This window comes from Megalopta genalis, unplaced genomic scaffold (assembly GCF_051020955.1).
Source record: "Megalopta genalis isolate 19385.01 unplaced genomic scaffold, iyMegGena1_principal scaffold0046, whole genome shotgun sequence".
Taxonomy (NCBI): Eukaryota; Metazoa; Arthropoda; class Insecta; order Hymenoptera; family Halictidae; genus Megalopta; species Megalopta genalis.
Window position 1 is genome coordinate 1,199,347 of NW_027476115.1, and position 20,654 is coordinate 1,220,000.

A 20,654-nucleotide genomic window follows, 5' to 3' on the forward strand; every position below is an offset into this window, starting at 1 on the left:
TGCCCTGGCCGAGCGGTTCAGGTTGGCCTGTATTATAGGGCCCTTGGGCCCCATTACGGGCAGGCCTCCACCTCCATCGCCGCCGCGGGAGCGGTGGCGTCTGGGGCCTCTTTGGCCCCATCCGCCCCCGCGGGCGCGACGGTGGCACCTTTGGGTGCCACCTTTGGCTTAGTAGCCACGGTGGCCGTCGCCTTGGCCACCGCGGATTTTCTCCCCCTACTGCCCCTGCCGCGTTTCGCGCTGGCGGGGCACGCCCGGCTACCGAGGCGGTGGCCGGCCGGCTTGCCCGCTCCCGCACAGAGCGGGCAGTTATATTCTTGCTTAACTAACGTTTTTACATAGGGATTAAGCATTTAGAACGAAATCTAATGTAGGAAAATGGTACTTTACTCTTGACCGGTACGTTGGGACTTTGAAAATATTCGGGCGTTCCAATCGCTCGTCTGTTGCATCATAGCGCGTCTCGGCGCAATCGACCGATTCGCTCGACCCATTATTTTCGATTTACGGCTAAAATAAATTTTTCTCATTTTATTCAATAACATATTCTTGCTTAGATAACTTTTTTACATAGGGATTAAGCATTTAGAACGATATAATGTTTAAAATAAGGGCACTTTACTCTTGACATTTTACGGTTTTTTCAATTTTCTGAAAAATCCTATCATTAGATTTTTTTAAAAATACGATAATCTTGCATAACTAACGTTTCTACATAGGGATTAAGCATTTAGAACGAAATCTAATGTCAGAAAATGGCACTTTACTCTTGACATTTTTCGGTTTTTTCAATTTTCTGGAAAATCCTATCATTAGATTTTTTTTAAAATACGATATTCTTGCTTAACTAACGTTTTTACATAGGGATTAAGCATTTAGAACGAAATCTAATGTAGGAAAATGGTACTTTACTCTTGATCGGTACGTTGGGACTTTGAAAATATTCGGGCGTTCCAATCGCTCGTCTGTTGCATCATAGCGCGTCTCGGCGCAATCGACCGATTCGCTCGACCCATTATTTTCGATTTACGGCTAAAATAAATTTTTCTCATTTTATTCAATAACATATTCTTGCTTAGACAACTTTTTTACATAGGGATTAAGCATTTAGAACGATATAATGTTTAAAATAAGGGCACTTTACTCTTGACATTTTACGGTTTTTTCAATTTTATGAAAAATCCTATCATTAGATTTTTTTAAAAATACGATAATCTTGCTTAACTAACGTTTCTACATAGGGATTAAGCATTTAGAACGAAATCTAATGTCAGAAAATGGCACTTTACTCTTGACATTTTTCGGTTTTTTCAATTTTCTGGAAAATCCTATCATTAGATTTTTTTTTAAATACGATATTCTTGCTTAACTAACGTTTTTACATAGGGATTAAGCATTTAGAACGAAATCTAATGTAGGAAAATGGTACTTTACTCTTGACCGGTACGTTGGGACTTTGAAAATATTCGGGCGTTCCAATCGCTCGTCTGTTGCATCATAGCGCGTCTCGGCGCAATCGACCGATTCGCTCGACCCATTATTTTCGATTTACGGCTAAAATAAATTTTTCTCATTTTATTCAATAACATATTCTTGCTTAGATAACTTTTTTACATAGGGATTAAGCATTTAGAACGATATAATGTTTAAAATAAGGGTACTTTACTCTTGACATTTTACGGTTTTTTCAATTTTCTGAAAAATCCTATCATTAGATTTTTTTAAAAATACGATAATCTTGCATAACTAACGTTTCTACATAGGGATTAAGCATTTAGAACGAAATCTAATGTCAGAAAATGGCACTTTACTCTTGACATTTTTCGGTTTTTTCAATTTTCTGGAAAATCCTATCATTAGATTTTTTTTAAAATACGATATTCTTGCTTAACTAACGTTTTTACATAGGGATTAAGCATTTAGAACGAAATCTAATGTAGGAAAATGGTACTTTACTCTTGATCGGTACGTTGGGACTTTGAAAATATTCGGGCGTTCCAATCGCTCGTCTGTTGCATCATAGCGCGTCTCGGCGCAATCGACCGATTCGCTCGACCCATTATTTTCGATTTACGGCTAAAATAAATTTTTCTAATTTTTTTCAATAACATATTCTTGCTTAAATAACTTTTTTACATAGGGATTAAGCATTTAGAACGATACATTGTTTAAAATAATGGCACTTTACTCTTGACATTTTACGGTTTTTTCAATTTTCTGAAAAATCCTATCATTAGATTTTTTTAAAAATACGATATTCTTGCTTAACTAACGTTTCTACATAGGGATTAAGCATTTAGAACGAAATCTAATGTCAGAAAATGGCACTTTACTCTTGACATTTTTCGGTTTTTTCAATTTTCTGGAAAATCCTATCATTAGATTTTTTTAAAAATACGATATTCTTGCTTAACTAACGTTTTTACATAGGGATTAAGCATTTAGAACGAAATCTAATGTAGGAAAATGGTACTTTACTCTTGATCGGTACGTTGGGACTTTGAAAATATTCGGGCGTTCCAATCGCTCGTCTGTTGCATCATAGCGCGTCTCGGCGCAATCGACCGATTCGCTCGACCCATCATTTTCGATTTACGGCTAAAATAAATTTTTCTCATTTTATTCAATAACATATTCTTGCTTAGATAACTTTTTTACATAGGGATTAAGCATTTAGAACGATATAATGTTTAAAATAAGGGCACTTTACTCTTGACATTTTACGGTTTTTTCAATTTTCTGAAAAATCCTACCATTAGATTTTTTTAAAAATACGATATTCTTGCTTAACTAACGTTTCTACATAGGGATTAAGCATTTAGAACGAAATCTAATGTCAGAAAATGGCACTTTACTCTTGACATTTTTCGGTTTTTTCAATTTTCTGGAAAATCCTATCATTAGATTTTTTTTAAAATACGATATTCTTGCTTAACTAACGTTTTTACATAGGGATTAAGCATTTAGAACGAAATCTAATGTAGGAAAATGGTACTTTACTCTTGATCGGTACGTTGGGACTTTGAAAATATTCGGGCGTTCCAATCGCTCGTCTGTTGCATCATAGCGCGTCTCGGCGCAATCGACCGATTCGCTCGACCCATTATTTTCGATTTACGGCTAAAATAAATTTTTCTCATTTTATTCAATAACATATTCTTGCTTAGATAACTTTTTTACATAGGGATTAAGCATTTAGAACGATATAATGTTTAAAATAAGGGCACTTTACTCTTGACATTTTACGGTTTTTTCAATTTTCTGAAAAATCCTACCATTAGATTTTTTTAAAAATACGATATTCTTGCTTAACTAACGTTTCTACATAGGGATTAAGCATTTAGAACGAAATCTAATGTCAGAAAATGGCACTTTACTCTTGACATTTTTCGGTTTTTTCAATTTTCTGGAAAATCCTATCATTAGATTTTTTTAAAAATACGATATTCTTGCTTAACTAACGTTTTTACATAGGGATTAAGCATTTAGAACGAAATCTAATGTAGGAAAATGGTACTTTACTCTTGATCGGTACGTTGGGACTTTGAAAATATTCGGGCGTTCCAATCGCTCGTCTGTTGCATCATAGCGCGTCTCGGCGCAATCGACCGATTCGCTCGACCCATTATTTTCGATTTACGGCTAAAATAAATTTTTCTCATTTTATTCAATAACATATTCTTGCTTAGATAACTTTTTTACATAGGGATTAAGCATTTAGAACGATATAATGTTTAAAATAAGGGCACTTTACTCTTGACATTTTACGGTTTTTTCAATTTTCTGAAAAATCCTACCATTAGATTTTTTTAAAAATACGATATTCTTGCTTAACTAACGTTTCTACATAGGGATTAAGCATTTAGAACGAAATCTAATGTCAGAAAATGGCACTTTACTCTTGACATTTTTCGGTTTTTTCAATTTTCTGGAAAATCCTATCATTAGATTTTTTTAAAAATACGATATTCTTGCTTAACTAACGTTTTTACATAGGGATTAAGCATTTAGAACGAAATCTAATGTAGGAAAATGGTACTTTACTCTTGACCGGTACGTTGGGACTTTGAAATTATTCGGGCGTTCCAATCGCTCGTCTGTTGCATCATAGCGCGTCTCGGCGCAATCGACCGATTCGCTCGACCCATTATTTTCGATTTACGGCTAAAATAAATTTTTCTCATTTTATTCAATAACATATTCTTGCTTAGATAACTTTTTTACATAGGGATTAAGCATTTAGAACGATATAATGTTTAAAATAAGGGCACTTTACTCTTGACATTTTACGGTTTTTTCAATTTTCTGAAAAATCCTATCATTAGATTTTTTTAAAAATACGATATTCTTGCTTAACTAACGTTTCTACATAGGGATTAAGCATTTAGAACGAAATCTAATGTCAGAAAATGGCACTTTACTCTTGACATTTTTCGGTTTTTTCAATTTTCTGGAAAATCCTATCATTAGATTTTTTTAAAAATACGATATTCTTGCTTAACTAACGTTTTTACATAGGGATTAAGCATTTAGAACGAAATCTAATGTAGGAAAATGGTACTTTACTCTTGACCGGTACGTTGGGACTTTGAAAATATTCGGGCGTTCCAATCGCTCGTCTGTTGCATCATAGCGCGTCTCGGCGCAATCGACCGATTCGCTCGACCCATTATTTTCGATTTACGGCTAAAATAAATTTTTCTCATTTTATTCAATAACATATTCTTGCTTAGATAACTTTTTTACATAGGGATTAAGCATTTAGAACGATATAATGTTTAAAATAAGGGCACTTTACTCTTGACATTTTACGGTTTTTTCAATTTTCTGAAAAATCCTATCATTAGATTTTTTTAAAAATACGATAATCTTGCATAACTAACGTTTCTACATAGGGATTAAGCATTTAGAACGAAATCTAATGTCAGAAAATGGCACTTTACTCTTGACATTTTTCGGTTTTTTCAATTTTCTGGAAAATCCTATCATTAGATTTTTTTAAAAATACGATATTCTTGCTTAACTAACGTTTTTACATAGGGATTAAGCATTTAGAACGAAATCTAATGTAGGAAAATGGTACTTTACTCTTGATCGGTACGTTGGGACTTAGAAAATATTCGGCCGTACGCGGCGCGTCTCGGCGCTTCGAACAGCTCCGGTGTCCCCATTATTTTCGATTTACGGCTAAAATAAATTTTTCTAATTTTTTTCAATAACATATTCTTGCTTAAATAACTTTTTTACATAGGGATTAAGCATTTAGAACGATACATTGTTTAAAATAATGGCACTTTACTCTTGACATTTTACGGTTTTTTCAATTTTCTGAAAAATCCTATCATTAGATTTTTTTAAAAATACGATATTCTTGTTTAACTAACGTTTCTACATAGGGATTAAGCATTTAGAACGAAATCTAATGTCAGAAAATGGCACTTTACTCTTGACATTTTTCGGTTTTTTCAATTTTCTGGAAAATCCTATCATTAGATTTTTTTAAAAATACGATATTCTTGCTTAACTAACGTTTTTACATAGGGATTAAGCATTTAGAACGAAATCTAATGTAGGAAAATGGTACTTTACTCTTGATCGGTACGTTGGGACTTTGAAAATATTCGGGCGTTCCAATCGCTCGTCTGTGGCATCATAGCGCGTCTCGGCGCAATCGACCGATTCGCTCGACCCATTATTTTCGATTTACGGCTAAAATAAATTTTTCTCATTTTATTCAATAACATATTCTTGCTTAGATAACTTTTTTACATAGGGATTAAGCATTTAGAACGATATAATGTTTAAAATAAGGGCACTTTACTCTTGACATTTTACGGTTTTTTCAATTTTATGAAAAATCCTATCATTAGATTTTTTTAAAAATACGATAATCTTGCTTAACTAACGTTTCTACATAGGGATTAAGCATTTAGAACGAAATCTAATGTCAGAAAATGGCACTTTACTCTTGACATTTTTCGGTTTTTTCAATTTTCTGGAAAATCCTATCATTAGATTTTTTTTAAAATACGATATTCTTGCTTAACTAACGTTTTTACATAGGGATTAAGCATTTAGAACGAAATCTAATGTAGGAAAATGGTACTTTACTCTTGACCGGTACGTTGGGACTTTGAAAATATTCGGGCGTTCCAATCGCTCGTCTGTTGCATCATAGCGCGTCTCGGCGCATTCGACCGATTCGCTCGACCCATTATTTTCGATTTACGGCTAAAATAAATTTTTCTCATTTTATTCAATAACATATTCTTGCTTAGATAACTTTTTTACATAGGGATTAAGCATTTAGAACGATATAATGTTTAAAATAAGGGCACTTTACTCTTGACATTTTACGGTTTTTTCAATTTTATGAAAAATCCTATCATTAGATTTTTTTAAAAATACGATAATCTTGCTTAACTAACATTTCTACATAGGGATTAAGCATTTAGAACGAAATCTAATGTCAGAAAATGGCACTTTACTCTTGACATTTTTCGGTTTTTTCAATTTTCTGGAAAATCCTATCATTAGATTTTTTTTAAAATACGATATTCTTGCTTAACTAACGTTTTTACATAGGGATTAAGCATTTAGAACGAAATCTAATGTAGGAAAATGGTACTTTACTCTTGACCGGTACGTTGGGACTTTGAAAATATTCGGGCGTTCCAATCGCTCGTCTGTTGCATCATAGCGCGTCTTTTTTTTTTTTTTTTTTTTTTTGTTTAACGTGGGGGAAATCTGCTGGTCAGACACCCCCGTCCCGCCCGAGGGGCGGGGCGGTGGTAGTGCGGGTTTTGACCCGCTAAAACCCCCACGGCGGCCTAGGGCGCTGGCGAGTAGCGGGGGAGCCACGGGAACTCTTACAGAACACAACCGCGGCTCCCCCTCGCCTGGCCGGCCACCAGGATGGAATGGCGATGGCCGGCCGCGTCCCGGGGGGGGGTTTATACTCCCCCCATGAATCATCTTGCTTCGGCGGTGCGGGGGACCGCACCCCACACCGCCTCGTCACTCCCACTATGGGGAGGACAGCTTCAGTTGGGGGGGGGTTGGCGGGCGGCGGGCAATTAAACCAGTAATCTGGTACACCCGCCGCCCGCCTATTCTCATCTGCTCGGGGAGGGGGGCTCTAGGCGTGGGCGCACACGCCGCGCCCCCGCTCACGGCGACCCCGCTCGGCAGCCTCCTTCTGCAGCATCACCTCTTCGCAGAAGGCGATGGCTGCCGCCCATTTTCTTGGGCTCTCCAGCATGGCCCCAACTAAGCTGGAGAGAGCGAGGTCGCGACCAACTTCCCGTCTTAGGACTCGGCGCAGCACTGAAAAGGCGGGGCATACCTCCAGTGTATGCTGCGCCGAGTCCTCCTCCGCGCCACAGTGGTGGCACACCGTCGTCGCTTCCCGACCGATGCGACACAGGTACACACCGAAGCAGCCATGCCCGGTGAACACCTGCGTCGCACGGTAGGTGAGCCTGCCAAACCGCCTCTCCCGCCACGAGGTGAAGTGTGGCAGGAGAGCCCCAGGGACGCGCTCGCCGGCATGGGAACAAAGCTCCGCACGCCATCTGGCGAGCGCTAGTCCCCGGGCCTGGAGTTCGAAGCCGTCGACCGCCTCCTGCTCCGGCGGGTCCCCCCGAGCCCGGCCAGCGATGCATATGCGCCTATAGACATAGGCGCGCATCGCCGCCTGCAGCTCGAAGGGAATTTCTCCCGCCAGAGCAAGCGCCGCCACGGTAGACGCGGTGCGGTAACCCCGTATGAGGCGAAGGGCCATTTGCCTCTGAAGCCGGCGCAACAACAAAGTGATGCGCCGGCTTGCCCTCGCGGACGTCCCCCAGATCGGGGCGCCGTACAAGGCCATGGACCGCACCACGCCCAGGTATAGGCGACGCACCATGTTATCCGGTCCCCCGAGATTGGGCAACAGGCGGCCGAGCGAGGCCGCCGCCCTTTCAACTCGGGGGACGAGGCGGCCGAAATGCGCCCCGAATCTCCAGTGGCTGTCGAGGATCAGTCCGAGATACTTGATCTCGGACTTCACCTCGACGCAGGCTCCTCCAACCCAGATCCACGATCCGGCTGGTGGCCGCGACCGAGGCCGTCCAAACCAGACGGCCTCGGCCTTCTCCGGGGCCATCTTCAGCCCCAGATCGTGGATCTTCGCGACGACGGCTGCCACCGCAACCTCCGCTCGTCGGATGGTCCTCTCGAAGGTGTCCCCGACGGTGACCACTAACGTGTCGTCCGCATAGCAGACGACAGTGGCACCGTCGGGCAGGGAGGCCCTCAGGACTGCGTTATATCCCAGGTCTCACAGGAGTGGTCCTAACACGGACCCCTGTGGGACCCCGCAGTCCACTTCCCTCCGTATCGTCCCGTACCGGCCCGGGTATTCCACCCACCTGTCCCGCAGGTAGGCCCCGATCACCCGCCTCAGATAGGGAGGCACCTGGTGTTCAACCAGGGCCTCCCTAATGGCGGACCAGGGCAGGGTGTTAAATGCATTGACGATGTCGATCGACACCGCCAAACACACCCCGCCCCGTGCCACGGCATTGTCCGAGAGGGACTTTAGACGGTCGATTGCGTCGACCGTCGATCGCCCCTCCCGAAAGCCGAACTGGCAGTCCGCCAGATCGGGGCCAACGCGGGACAGGTGCCTGGCGAGGCGGGCAGCAATGATCTTTTCAAAGATCTTGCCCACCTCGTCCAGGAGGCAAATGGGCCGGTACGCGGAGGGAGAATCCGCAGGCCTCCCATCCTTCTTTAAGAGGACCATCCGACTTCTCCTCCAGAGGTCCGGGAACACCCCGGACCTCAGGAGCCCGGAGAAGAGGCTTCTGAGCCTCCCGCCCAGGACGCTCATGGCAAGCAACCAGACCCGGCCGGGGATACCGTCCGGCCCCGGGGCAGTATTCTTGCCCCGAAGCCATTTGACTACCCCGGCCATTTCCTCCGGCGCGACCTCCAGATCCGGGGACCACTCATGTCCCTCTAGCTGAGGGACGGGCCGGGACGCCTCCCCGCTGACGGGGAATAGCGCGTCCACGACCCGTCCGAGCATCCCCGGATCCAGACTTTCCGTCAGAGGGGGCGCCCAGGGACGTAAACGTCCCATCGCCATTTTGTATGGGCGCCCCCACGGATCTCGGTTCAGAGACCCGAGAAAGTCGCGCCAGGCCTGGCTCTTCGCCTGCCTGATGGCCAGCTGCAGGGCGACCACCTTCTCCCTGTATCGCCCATACAGCTGGATAGCCAGCTCCACGTCGGAACGTCGTCGTCGACGGGCGCGGGCGCACTGGCGCCGCGCGCGGACGCACTCTGTGCGTAAATCCGCTATCGCGCGCGACCACCAGTACACCGCCTTCCTCGGGAAGACCCTGGCCCGGGGCATGGCGACGTCGCAAATCGACGTCATTGCGCCCCGGAACCAATGGGCCTCCCTTGTCCCGTCGACTGGCCCGGCCGGTGTTGCCGGCCAGGCCACGACGTGGGCTGCCGCCATCAGAGCGTCCCGGTCGAGGCGCTTCAGCGCCCACCGTGGCTGAGGCGATCCCTCATCAGCGGGGCGACGTCGGGGCGTCGATGGGGCGGCGGAGAGGCCGAGAACAATGTATCTGTGGTCGGACAGCGTCTCGACCTCCTCCGCCACCCTCCACCCCGTAATACGGCGCACGGCTGGGGGCGTTGCCCATGACAGGTCAACGATGGACCCCCCGTTATACCGCACGCACGTATGGACCGAGCCCGTGTTTAGAAGACAGAGTCCGAGTCCCGCCGCCCAATCAAGCACCTCCCGGCCCCTCGGGTCCGTCCCGGGGGAACCCCAAGCTGAAGACTTGGCGTTGAAGTCCCCCAGGACCAGCACCGGACGTGGCTGGCAGCGAGAGACGCATCTCCCCACCACGTCCAGATACTGTTCATACTCCACGAGGGACCACCTCGGAGGTGCGTAGATCGCCACAACCACGGTGCCGCCCCAGTCAACGGCCAGGTATCCCCGGCCGCGCTCGATAACGGAGCACGCCGGGGACCCCGGCCGGCCTGCCCATATTATAACGACGGAGCCGTCCAAGTCCCCCATCCAATGTGGATGGTCGGGGACCCGGTACGGCTCCGCCGCTACGGCCAACCCGGCACCCCGCTCGGCCAGGAATTGCACAAAAAGGTCTTGTGCCCTGACCGAGCGGTTCAGGTTGGCCTGAATAATAGGGCCAGTAGGCCCCATTACTCCGGCGCCTCAATCTCCATCGCCGCCGCGGGAGCGGTGGCGTCTGGGGTTTTATCAGCCCCAACCGCCCCCGCGGGCGTGACGGTGGCATCCCTGGGTGCCGGATCTTTTGTATTAGTAGCTGCCACGGCGGCTGCCGCCTTGGCCGTCGTGGTTCTCCTCCCCCTGCTCCCTCTGCCGCGTCTCGCGCTGGCAGGGCACGCCCGGCTGCCGAGGCGGTGGCCGGCCGGCTTGCCAGCACCCGCGCAAAGCGGGCACTTTGGCTGTTCAGTGCAGCCAGCCACCCTGTGGTCCTGACTGCCGCACCCAAAACAGCAGCCGGACCGATCCTCGGCCGCAGTGCACCGCTGCCTCGTGTGGCCTAAGCCAAAGCAGCGGTAGCACTGCAAGGGGCGGGCGCTGAGGGCCTCCACCGTCGCCTGGGTCCAGCCCACTGTCAATTTGCCAGCGACCGCAACTTTGCGCGCGGCCGCAGCAGGGCACTGGACCCAGAGGGTGCCCAAACCAGAGGGGGAAGACCAGATTTCGCCGGTCTTCACATCCCCCCGGTCGCACCCTCCCACACGGGCGACAGCTGCGGCGACCTCCACCGGCGTGGTCGAGTCGACCAGGCCGCGCACCCTAAGGTCGGCCTTTTTGATTGGGCGCGCGACCTTCACGCCGGTCCCTGCCAGCGCGTCAGCCATCTTAGAGGCCAGGGCAGTGGCCTTGGCTGCTCCATCAGCTCCGGGGACCTCTAAAATTATTGCCCCCGTCACCGCTCTCCTGGGCTTCAGCGAGGCGATGCCAAGTTCTGCCAGGTCTATTTTGGACCTGGCAGTGGCCATCGCCTCGGCGTAACTCATCGCCCCGCCGGCCGGTACCGTTAGAGTAACGGCAGCCGTGCGGGGCGGACGTGGCGGCAGGGGAGCCCTTTTGGGAGCAGCCGGTGCCACCCGCTTCGCCGCCCTCTCGGTCAAAGCAGCCTTGGCAGCTGCCGCAGGTTTATCTGCGGCAGCCGCCCTTTTGGCCTTCCGACCAACTACCTTTGACCACACCTCAGTTGGAGGTGTGGTGGAGGGCGGCGCAACAGTGGGGGCGGGCTGCATTTGTGTCGCCTTAGCGACCGCAGTCTCTCCCCCACTGCCACCCTTTTTCTTTCCCCCCCTCCTGTCCATCGGCAGGGGTGGGGCGGGCGGCACGGGTGCCGCCGATCGCGGGCCTCGCACCCGCGGGACCAGCTCCCTTCTGAACGATGCCAATTTGGCGTCGATAAGGGAGCCGATCTGTGCCAGCAAGTCGGCTGGCACAGCCGCGGGTGGGGGCGAGGACCCTCCTCGCCATGGGGACTGGGGCCCCCGAGCGCTGATAACCGGCAGCAACCCCTTGCCCCCATCAGGAGGCAGCGGCGGAGCCATCCCGGCAACAGCCGGCCCCGCCTCCACCGCTTGACGGAGTCGGGCGACCTCCGCCCGCAACTCCGCCAATTGCTCTCGCAATTGAGCGTTCTCGGCCTCCAACAGCCGGGTGGCGCTGGGAGCCGACCGAACTGCCAGCTCCGCAACGCCCACCCGGCTGCTCAGGGCCGCCGTCCGGAGGGACCGCACCGCACTGGCCTTCAGCCCCGTCGCGGCATTGGATATCCTGGCCACATCGCCCAGGCACTCCATTACCGCGGCCGCAACGTCCCGCGTCGGGCGGCCCCGGAAATCCGCAGCGACCTCGACCTCGTCCGGAAGCGGGTCGCTCGAACTCGCGGGCCTCGGTCCCGGGGCAACCGGGTCGAAAATGCCCGCTATGAGGCTTCTTTCAGCCTCAGCCTGTTTGCGTTTGGCCTCTTGGAGGCCAACGTATTGCCCGGTCGTCGGTGGCCGGCCCCGTTTCCTCGTGGAGGTGCCCGGGACGCTCTGCGACGAGTGGTGGGAGGAGACGGAGAAGTCCGACTCCTCCCCCCCGTCGCAGTCGCCAAGGCCCTCCGCAGGCCTCTTTGCGCCGCGTGTTGCAGAATGCCTCCGCGACACCGGCTCTGTACATCTTTTGAGGCGCACGATAGGCCCGCGCACCTCCACCTCACGCTCGTTTCCCCCCTCCCCGGTTGTATTTGAAAAAGAATCCATATCTGATCCCACGAGTGTGGTCGGAAAGGAGGTCACCCCGGGTAGAGCCGCCATACCCGGGGAAGGCTAATACGCCCGGGGGGTCGCCAGGTACCCCGGGGTTGTCCGCTAACGATTGGTGCACCCACCAACCATAGCTGGCGCTTACTCCAGCTACGCCCTCTTCACCGCGCAACACTGCTTGGGGCTAGGGATTTTTTAGAGAGGTTGTCATCCTCGCGGTCCGGCCGGTTAAGGCAAGACCCCCGTTCCTGTAAAACATGACCACAGGTTTACGGTATGTGTCCGACTTTAGTTGGCCCCTCACCTCAAGCCACTCCGGCTAGGTAGAACCTGCCAGGGAATAAAATCCCCACCGGCACAGCCTTGAGGATCATTAGGGCACGAAGCCCCCCCACCACGACAAGGTAGCGGACACGGGGGGGTCATAGCGCGTCTCGGCGCAATCGACCGATTCGCTCGACCCATTATTTTCGATTTACGGCTAAAATAAATTTTTCTCATTTTATTCAATAACATATTCTTGCTTAGATAACTTTTTTACATAGGGATTAAGCATTTAGAACGATATAATGTTTAAAATAAGGGCACTTTACTCTTGACATTTTACGGTTTTTTCAATTTTATGAAAAATCCTATCATTAGATTTTTTTAAAAATACGATAATCTTGCTTAACTAACGTTTCTACATAGGGATTAAGCATTTAGAACGAAATCTAATGTCAGAAAATGGCACTTTACTCTTGACATTTTTCGGTTTTTTCAATTTTCTGGAAAATCCTATCATTAGATTTTTTTTAAAATACGATATTCTTGCTTAACTAACGTTTTTACATAGGGATTAAGCATTTAGAACGAAATCTAATGTAGGAAAATGGTACTTTACTCTTGACCGGTACGTTGGGACTTTGAAAATATTCGGGCGTTCCAATCGCTCGTCTGTTGCATCATAGCGCGTCTCGGCGCAATCGACCGATTCGCTCGACCCATTATTTTCGATTTACGGCTAAAATAAATTTTTCTCATTTTATTCAATAACATATTCTTGCTTAGATAACTTTTTTACATAGGGATTAAGCATTTAGAACGATATAATGTTTAAAATAAGGGCACTTTACTCTTGACATTTTACGGTTTTTTCAATTTTCTGAAAAATCCTATCATTAGATTTTTTTAAAAATACGATATTCTTGCTTAACTAACGTTTCTACATAGGGATTAAGCATTTAGAACGAAATCTAATGTCAGAAAATGGCACTTTACTCTTGACATTTTTCGGTTTTTTCAATTTTCTGGAAAATCCTATCATTAGATTTTTTTAAAAATACGATATTCTTGCTTAACTAACGTTTTTACATAGGGATTAAGCATTTAGAACGAAATCTAATGTAGGAAAATGGTACTTTACTCTTGACCGGTACGTTGGGACTTTGAAAATATTCGGGCGTTACAATCGCTCGTCTGTTGCATCATAGCGCGTCTCGGCGCAATCGACCGATTCGCTCGACCCATTATTTTCGATTTACGGCTAAAATAAATTTTTCTCATTTTATTCAATAACATATTCTTGCTTAGATAACTTTTTTACATAGGGATTAAGCATTTAGAACGATATAATGTTTAAAATAAGGGCACTTTACTCTTGACATTTTACGGTTTTTTCAATTTTCTGAAAAATCCTATCATTAGATTTTTTTAAAAATACGATAATCTTGCATAACTAACGTTTCTACATAGGGATTAAGCATTTAGAACGAAATCTAATGTCAGAAAATGGCACTTTACTCTTGACATTTTTCGGTTTTTTCAATTTTCTGGAAAATCCTATCATTAGATTTTTTTTAAAATACGATATTCTTGCTTAACTAACGTTTTTACATAGGGATTAAGCATTTAGAACGAAATCTAATGTAGGAAAATGGTACTTTACTCTTGATCGGTACGTTGGGACTTTGAAAATATTCGGGCGTTCCAATCGCTGGTCTGTTGCATCATAGCGCGTCTCGGCGCAATCGACCGATTCGCTCGACCCATTATTTTCGATTTACGGCTAAAATAAATTTTTCTCATTTTATTCAATAACATATTCTTGCTTAGATAACTTTTTTACATAGGGATTAAGCATTTAGAACGATATAATGTTTAAAATAAGGGCACTTTACTCTTGACATTTTACGGTTTTTTCAATTTTATGAAAAATCCTATCATTAGATTTTTTTAAAAATACGATAATCTTGCTTAACTAACGTTTCTACATAGGGATTAAGCATTTAGAACGAAATCTAATGTCAGAAAATGGCACTTTACTCTTGACATTTTTCGGTTTTTTCAATTTTCTGGAAAATCCTATCATTAGATTTTTTTTAAAATACGATATTCTTGCTTAACTAACGTTTTTACATAGGGATTAAGCATTTAGAACGAAATCTAATGTAGGAAAATGGTACTTTACTCTTGACCGGTACGTTGGGACTTTGAAAATATTCGGGCGTTCCAATCGCTCGTCTGTTGCATCATAGCGCGTCGCGGCGCAATCGACCGATTCGCTCGACCCATTATTTTCGATTTACGGCTAAAATAAATTTTTCTAATTTTTTTCAATAACATATTCTTGCTTAAATAACTTTTTTACATAGGGATTAAGCATTTAGAACGATACATTGTTTAAAATAATGGCACTTTACTCTTGACATTTTACGGTTTTTTCAATTTTCTGAAAAATCCTATCATTAGATTTTTTTAAAAATACGATATTCTTGCTTAACTAACGTTTCTACATAGGGATTAAGCATTTAGAGCGAAATCTAATGTCAGAAAATGGCACTTTACTCTTGACATTTTTCGGTTTTTTCAATTTTCTGGAAAATCCTATCATTAGATTTTTTTTAAAATACGATATTCTTGCTTAACTATCGTTTTTACATAGGGATTAAGCATTTAGAACGAAATCTAATGTAGGAAAATGGTACTTTACTCTTGACCGGTACGTTGGGACTTTGAAAATATTCGGGCGTTCCAATCGCTCGTCTGTTGCATCATAGCGCGTCTCGGCGCAATCGACCGATTCGCTCGACCCATTATTTTCGATTTACGGCTAAAATAAATTTTTCTCATTTTATTCAATAACATATTCTTGCTTAAATAACTTTTTTACATAGGGATTAAGCATTTAGAACGATACATTGTTTAAAATAATGGCACTTTACTCTTGACATTTTACGGTTTTTTCAATTTTCTGAAAAATCCTATCATTAGATTTTTTTAAAAATACGATATTCTTGCTTAACTAACGTTTCTACATTGGGATTAAGCATTTAGAACGAAATCTAATGTCAGAAAATGGCACTTTACTCTTGACATTTTTCGGTTTTTTCAATTTTCTGGAAAATCCTATCATTAGATTTTTTTAAAAATACGATATTCTTGCTTAACTAACGTTTCTACATAGGGATTAAGCATTTAGAACGAAATCTAATGTCAGAAAATGGCACTTTACTCTTGACATTTTTCGGTTTTTTCAATTTTCTGGAAAATCCTATCATTAGATTTTTTTAAAAATACGATATTCTTGCTTAACTAACGTTTTTACATAGGGATTAAGCATTTAGAACGAAATCTAATGTAGGAAAATGGTACTTTACTCTTGATCGGTACGTTGGGACTTAGAAAATATTCGGCCGTACGCGGCGCGTCTCGGCGCTTCGAACAGCTCCGGTGTCCCCATTATTTTCGATTTACGGCTAAAATAAATTTTTCTAATTTTTTTCAATTACATATTCTTGCTTAAATAACTTTTTTACATAGGGATTAAGCATTTAGAACGACATGTTGTTTAAAATAATGGTACTTTACTCTTGTGATTTTTCGGTTTTTTTTGATTATTTTGAAAAATAAATTTTTGTAATTTTTTTAAATACGATATTCGTGATCAGTGAACGATTTCACATATGGATTAAGCATTTAGAATCGTGCGGACGCGTTATTAAAAAAGTTTACTCGATGCGATGGGACTTTAAAAAGTTTGTGAAAATTTTCATATTGGGAAAAAATGTGTAATTTTTTGTCTAGTTTACGGTAGTGTAATTTATTTTAATGTTTACTATAAAAATTTTTTTCGTTCGTTCACGCGCTATGTTACAACAGCACGGCCGGGCGGTCTGTTGCCGCAGCGGTTTACACTCATAAGCGCGCGTGCTATTCGGCCGGCGGCGCCGGCGTCCTTGCCGGCCGTTCGGTATCTATAAGAGATACACGGTCCGTGCGAGGCGGACGGAGCAGAGCGGGTTTTGGGCCAATTCTACGATCTCGGTCGAGAAGCTGTCTCAGAGCTCCTTCGGGGCTTCGGTCCTGACTGTTTCGTGCCGTTTACGTTACGGACTTTTCTCCACACAGCGTGGCCACGGGTCGGTGTCTTTGACCGAATGGCCCATATGTGGCAAGCCCTACGGGGTTGGTTACCCGTATGCACTTTGTATGTATACTCGTACTCACTGAGCAATCGACTCTTCTGTCCGAGCGATGGAAAAATTTTTTAAAATGCATCTGTAAGATTTGGAAGCAAATCGTACCAATTGAAAACTGTGGCTAAAATGAATAGCCCAGTGGAGAGAGAAAACTATCAAAAAACTGATTTTTTAAATCAAGAGGTGTCAGAAATCGAAATGCCTAGCGCGAGCGGAAGAACACGCTTTCTCGCCAGTCCAGCATGTGTCCTGTCCGTTCTTCCTCGGCTTGCCGATTTTGCCCAGATCAGAGGTTTCGTGCTTCCGGCGGTCAGAAGATCAGCGTGAGCGTACGCGCTTCCACGACTATGGCATCACCCATGTACTTTTTCCTTTGAATATATTTGAGTACATAAAAAATATTAAAACATATAGAGAGAACTGTGTCTTGGATCTTAAAAATTTGTCAATAGCGATGATATATTATTACTTAACTTGAAGTATTTGTACGTTTTAGCTGGGACGTACATTTATCTTACAAGATGTTAATAGCGAGACTCTTGAAGATAAAATTATCTTGTGATTTTATGAAGGCAAAGATAGAAACGTACGAAGCTGGCGTACGTAGAAAAATGTGATTTTACGATAGAACAAAAATATAATACGTACGTTTTTGGGCGTACGGTAAAATATCTGTATGGTAGAAAAATGAAAGAAATTGAGCGTTAAAGAAGATATGTTACAAGCGCGGAATGTGGCAAAACTTGTACATATTTGAAAGAGAAAAGTGGTGTGTCGACCTGACATATATATATGAAACAGGCGACGATGGAAAAGGATTTAAATTTTGTCCATTTTATATATACATATTGTATAGTTCCCTGGTTGATCCTGCCAGTAGTCATATGCTTGTCTCAAAGATTAAGCCATGCATGTCTCAGTACATGCCGTATTAAGGTGAAACCGCGAATGGCTCATTAAATCAGTTATGGTTTCTTAGATCGTACTAAAATTTACTTGGATAACTGTGGTAATTCTAGAGCTAATACATGCAAAACAGAGTTCCGACCAGAGATGGTAGGAACGCTTTTATTAGATCAAAACCAATCGGTGGCGGGTGTTTACACTCGTCCATCGTTTGCTTTGGTGACTCTGAATAACTTTGTGCTGATCGCATGGTCTTATAGCACCGGCGACGCATCTTTCAAATGTCTGCCTTATCAACTGTCGATGGTAGGTTCTGCGCCTACCATGGTTGTAACGGGTAACGGGGAATCAGGGTTCGATTCCGGAGAGGGAGCCTGAGAAACGGCTACCACATCCAAGGAAGGCAGCAGGCGCGCAAATTACCCACTCCCGGCACGGGGAGGTAGTGACGAAAAATAACGATACGGGACTCATCCGAGGCCCCGTAATCGGAATGAGTACACTTTAAATCCTTTAACGAGGATCCATTGGAGGGCAAGTCTGGTGCCAGCAGCCGCGGTAATTCCAGCTCCAATAGCGTATATTAAAGTTGTTGCGGTTAAAAAGCTCGTAGTTGAATCTGTGTGTCACAGTGTCGGTTCATCGCTCGCGGTGTTTAACTGGCATTATGTGGTACGTCCTACCGGTGGGCTTTGCTCTTCACGGGGCGGTCCAACTAATATCCCATCGCGGTGCTCTTCACTGAGTGTCGAGGTGGGCCGGTACGTTTACTTTGAACAAATTAGAGTGCTCAAAGCAGGCTACCTTCGCCTGAATACTGTGTGCATGGAATAATGGAATAGGACCTCGGTTCTATTTTGTTGGTTTTCGGAACCCCGAGGTAATGATTAATAGGGACAGATGGGGGCATTCGTATTGCGACGTTAGAGGTGAAATTCTTGGATCGTCGCAAGACGGACAGAAGCGAAAGCATTTGCCAAAAATGTTTTCATTAATCAAGAACGAAAGTTAGAGGTTCGAAGGCGATCAGATACCGCCCTAGTTCTAACCATAAACGATGCCAGCTAGCGATCCGCCGAAGTTCCTACGATGACTCGGCGGGCAGCTTCCGGGAAACCAAAGCTTTTGGGTTCCGGGGGAAGTATGGTTGCAAAGCTGAAACTTAAAGGAATTGACGGAAGGGCACCACCAGGAGTGGAGCCTGCGGCTTAATTTGACTCAACACGGGAAACCTCACCAGGCCCGGACACCGGAAGGATTGACAGATTGATAGCTCTTTCTTGATTCGGTGGGTGGTGGTGCATGGCCGTTCTTAGTTGGTGGAGCGATTTGTCTGGTTAATTCCGATAACGAACGAGACTCTAGCCTGCTAAATAGACGTAATTATGGTATCTCGAAGGCTCTCGGCTTCTGCCGGTGGGGTTTTTACTACCAACGTACAAACAAATCTTCTTAGAGGGACAGGCGGCTTCTAGCCGCACGAGATTGAGCAATAACAGGTCTGTGATGCCCTTAGATGTTCTGGGCCGCACGCGCGCTACACTGAAGGAATCAGCGTGTGTTCCCTGGCCGAAAGGCCCGGGTAACCCGCTGAACCTCCTTCGTGCTAGGGATTGGGGCTTGCAATTATTCCCCATGAACGAGGAATTCCCAGTAAGCGCGAGTCATAAGCTCGCGTTGATTACGTCCCTGCCCTTTGTACACACCGCCCGTCGCTACTACCGATTGAATGATTTAGTGAGGTCTTCGGACTGGTGCGCGGCAATGTTTCGGCATTGCCGATGATGCCGGGAAGATGACCAAACTTGATTATTTAGAGGAAGTAAAAGTCGTAACAAGGTTTCCGTAGGTGAACCTGCGGAAGGATCATTACAATGTTCCAATATATCTCAAAGAGAGAGGAGAGGAGGAGAGAAAATGAATTCGATTAGTTTGTGGATAAGAATTCATATAAAAAAAAAAGATATTGTTGAGCCCGCCAGATCATTCGTGCGTGATTTACACGGCCAGACGTGTGTACTACACGTATTAGGCCTTTGATCTGCGTTGCGTAGGCCACAACAAATCTTTCAAAGAGAGAGAGATATATGTGTTGTTGGGGTTTGTGATTATGAAGGTGCCCCAACGCACAAAAATATATAAAAATGTACAAAGTTGGGATGTGGTGTGGTGGAGAAGAGTTGGGCCCGACCAGATCATTCGTGCGTGATTTACACGGCAGACGTGTGTACTACACGTATTAGGCCTTTGATCTGCGTTGCGTAGGCCATCTTCCTTCCAAGACACACACGTGTTGGGGTTTGTGTGATTTTATGATAGTGCCTCAACACGGAAAAATAAGCGTACGAGAAGAGTTGGGCCCGACCAGATCATTCGTGCGTGATTTATACACGGCCAGACGCGTATTATATTACACGTATTAGGCCTTTGATCTGCGTTGCGTAGGCCATCTTCTCGATAGAGAGAAAGCCAATGTATTCTTTTTTCTTTCTTTACACACACACACACAGTTGTAGTAGGACAGGGAGGGATGCGAGCGTGCTAATCACGCTTCCTCAAGTCTTCGCTGTGGTGTAAAAAAAAAAAAGAAAAAAAGGAATCGTTGGGAAAGTCCAAAGGACGAAAATATCGGGCAGTCTGAAGATAACTTAATGCTCGTTTACATTGGTATCAAGAGAGACCGGCTTGTGTAGCTCGTTTCAATGCTGTGTCGTTGTCATTGACACCCTACTCTGTTGCGCGCTAGTGGCAGCATGAGCGTGGGACGTATATATATATGACACCCAGCTAGAGCCGGCCGTGAGTCCGTCCGGTGTAAATAACGACGAAAGGAGAGAGAAACTTTTCGAATCCAGTATCGGGTTGATAATTGTCCAGTTTGAATATCCATATCCCCGTCGTTTTTGGAGGTGATATACTCTCTGTGTTTCTTCGATAGAAGGCTTTTCA

The 20,654-nt window shown here is 45.2% G+C and overlaps 1 non-coding gene across 1 annotated transcript; it reads left to right on the top strand.

Annotated features, from left to right (window-relative positions):
• Positions 1–17,656: 17,656 nt before the first annotated feature.
• Positions 17,657–19,577, top strand: LOC143261272 (small subunit ribosomal RNA). Its single transcript, XR_013035434.1, has one exon. It is a non-coding gene; the product is annotated as a small subunit ribosomal RNA (ribosomal RNA).
• Positions 19,578–20,654: the final 1,077 nt, after the last annotated feature.